At 40.0% G+C, this 3,619-nt stretch overlaps 1 long non-coding RNA gene across 1 annotated transcript; it reads left to right on the forward strand.

Annotated features, from left to right (window-relative positions):
* Positions 1 to 1,158: 1,158 nt before the first annotated feature.
* On the forward strand, positions 1,159 to 2,613 carry LOC116702909 (uncharacterized). The gene is made up of 2 exons (XR_004335291.1): positions 1,159 to 1,331; positions 2,471 to 2,613. It is a non-coding gene; the product is annotated as an uncharacterized LOC116702909 (long non-coding RNA).
* The last annotated feature ends 1,006 nt before the right edge of the window (positions 2,614 to 3,619 follow it).

Genomic DNA, 3,619 nt, shown 5'->3' on the forward strand with positions numbered 1-3,619 from the left:
CAGCTCCACTGGCTCCTGGTCCAGTTCCGTATCCAATTCAAAATTCTCTTGTTAGCATTCAAGGCCATCCACAACCTCGCCCCCCCATATTTGTCTGATCTCCTCCAGCGTCCCACTCCCTCCCGCTCCCGCAGATTCTCTTCCTCCATAAACCTCTCTGTCCCCTCCTCCCGTCTCACCACCATAGGGGACAGAGCATTCAGCCACTCTGCTCCCCGTCTCTGGAACTCATTACCCCCCCCCCCCCCAACTCAGAAACATTGATTCATTCCCCCATTTCATGTCTCAACTCAAAACAAATCTGTTTAAAACTGCCTATTCCAATTAAATGTCTACTGCTCTGCCTTTTCCGATGTTTTGTTGTATAGTATTTGTTTTGCTGTACAGTGTTTGTTTTGCTGTTTTATTATGTATAGCATTTTTTTTGCTGTTTTTAATATATGAATACCCTGTGCGGCATCCTTGAGTGCCGAGAAAGGCGCCTTTACATAAAATGTATTATTATTATTGTTGTTATTAACAGGTAAAAACTAATTGTGCATTAAATATTGGGATTGGTTGTTGATTGGTTGCTAGGTTAAATCCCCTACCTATAGCATTTAACTGAAATTGTGTTGACCATTTCTTTATTTTATGCTTTTTTTCATTACAAAATGAAGGATTGCAAAGTTTTGCACTCACCCCCAAACTATTTATTATTCCTGGCAATAGATTACAGATGCTGCTCACCACTTTCACGGAGTTGACGAAGGTGGTGAGGGATCCGCGGCAGGACTTCCGTGAGTTCTGCCGGTCCTGCAGGTGTGGCCAAAGTGCTGGGGGGGTGGACTTGACAGCAGAGCCACTGCAACTGCCTCTGCACAGCATGCTGAAGTTGGAGGATGCAGAGGTGATACTCCAGTCCCAGGAGGCTAGGAAGGCAATAATAGTTATTCAATGGTTTAATAGTGGTTATTATTCTTCTAAGTGAACTTCACTAATCTGCCCACTTTTGTTAAACTGTTTAACAAATCTGTTAAACTATCTGTGTTTTATCTTATCCCACACACGGGTGGAAACACTTAAATTTTTGAATCTCATCATCTTTTGAAAAAGACCTTTTTAAAATTGTTTACTTTTTAAACTGAAATAGTTATACTTTTTATTTTGATAGGTGGCCCGCTTCACAGTTATTGGGGGGACCACCCTGGAGATCAGGCTCTGGCACATGCTGGCATACAGCATGACAAACGAGCTGGCCTCAGGCCTAAACTGGGCCGGCAAGAAAATCAAGGAAGTACCCAAACAGAAGCGGTCCTTTAAGGAAATGGCCCTCTGCAAATGCATGTTTGGTAAGTCATTGTGGTTAAGTATGAATGCAGTGCTTTCAGTACATTATGCCTTTAATTAATCATCTTCCCCAAAAGTATGGCTGGGCAATATGGAGAAAATATTTAGGCCTACACAATGAGATTATAAATATAATACATCAGTAATGTGGATATAATGACTTTGATGATTGAGTGGTTAAAGGCAAATAATAGAACAGTTACAACAGTCTGCTAAGTTTATAAAACCATAACTTTACTGTTTATGTGTGATTGGGTCTTGACTATGTCAAGGTTCTACTAATGGTAGCACAACTCGACAAGTAGTTTAACAGACCAATGGTGTGTATGGGCTTTTAAACGTAAAAAGGGAATGAGTGAAGCCTGCTCCTAGGCCAATTCACTAACAAAGCGCTAAACTGAGGCCAAATCACCTATCACAAATCATCTGACAGGCAGAAGTCTACCACAGCCAGGCTATTTCTATAAATTGTGTAACACTGGATAGACATATTACAGAAAAAAATAAGTTTACTTCTCTGGTGAGAAGGGAAAAGCGCTCCACTCAAATTGGAGCCGTATGCCATAATACTGGTAGCCTAGCCTACATGTTTGTCAAATAATTTCATCCTAAACTAGGCTATTTGTCAGACCTTTCCAAATTGATGTTAAAAATGGCTACATTCGCCTATTAGGCTATTAGACTTTGCATTTGTTCTAATAGACTTACCAGTTAATGTTTCCAGATGTGAAGTTTGTTATGGTGTCCGTTCTGCCCCAAATTACTTCAGTGACGCTTCAAACCACAGTGGAAAAATATCCGACCAGCATCCAGAACACATACAGTATTTGACAGTGAAGCTAGCGCCAATCAAAGGGTGATCACACCTGAAACATGTGATTCAGAGAAGTCAGTGGCGTGGTTCTATGGTGACGTAGTTCTTTCAGCTGAATGACATGAGGGGGAAACATGGGCAGCGGTAACGCTCAAATGAAATTAGGCTATTAAATAGTGTAGGACTTTGGTGTGAGGAAAGGATAATAGCTAACACACACACACACAATTCTACATGGTTATCAAGTTTATATCCTTCACAGGCAGAATTCAAATACTGCTAATGTTAAACTAAAATATACTTTTGATTATTCTCTATCTATTTTAGATGCCTTGACTCAACGACCTAGCACAGCAAATACCTATGAATTTTCACAAGCTGTGCAGAAGTGGGTGCGCTACGCCCCAGATTGGGCGGGAGGAGCTGGACAACTGACCCTGCAGCAGTTGTAACACGTTAAAAGAAAAAAATACAACAAAAAAAGATTGTTTCTTTTTTTTTTTTAAATGCGTGGGGTGTCATTTGTGTTAGAAAGTCTAGCCTGAAAGGTTTATTGGCATAGTTTCTGTATTTTGCTCATAGCCCATCCTGGCTGTCAAAAAAGCAGGATTAAAATAGCCTAATAATTTTTTAATATATTAATGTATACCTTTTTAGATTAAACCTGTGGTAGGCCTATACTACCATTGAAGTTTTGTTGAGACACGGTGGAATTTCAGGGGGAGATTGCGGAGCGACGGTCAGTGATCGTTCCCTCTGGTGAATGAAGTCTAACGCGCCGCATGATCCATGACGATAGAGCATTATAGAAATTAATGTCAATAAAGCAGCCTGTCAATATTTTAAATCCCCTCCAAAATATCACAAATCATGCTTTTAGGGGCTCCCCCAGTTTGCACCCTGATTTTGGATAGATCAAAGGCTTTCCTGCAGTGGTGATTAATGAAGAACCTCAAGGGGATGAAAAGTGACGCCATGGTCGCTTTATTTCTGCTGGACAGGTTATCTGGCTTGGATGGTTATTTGTTAAATTGTGTTGTTGCAATCTGAATCATTGCATTGAAAAAGTGAATCTGAATAGTATTGTTTGAAATTGAATTTATTCGTTTGGAACTGAAATCCAATCAAATATGGTCATCAATGAAAACTCTATATATCTTAACATTCAGTTCTCACAATTCAAATTCAGTTCACAAAATTCAATTTCTTACTTTTTACTTGAAAGATGAAAGAAACGCAGATCAGTTTGTATCTTTCGCGCTCCAATGGCGGATGTAAGCGGAGCAAAGCAGAATTGGAATGGCATTGCTGACACCGTTAATGTGCTACATTGATGTAAAGCTAAACGCTTTAATGCTGGTACAAATTGCTATTACTAATAAGGCAGCTACATCACAAGCTGCCGTTACGCTAACTGAACATATCATTTAAAATTAGGCTGTTAGTTGGGTTGCTGTCTTTTGTGCCATTTGTGTT

This window comes from Etheostoma spectabile, chromosome 15, assembly GCF_008692095.1.
Source record: "Etheostoma spectabile isolate EspeVRDwgs_2016 chromosome 15, UIUC_Espe_1.0, whole genome shotgun sequence".
NCBI lineage: Eukaryota > Metazoa > Chordata > Actinopteri > Perciformes > Percidae > Etheostoma > Etheostoma spectabile.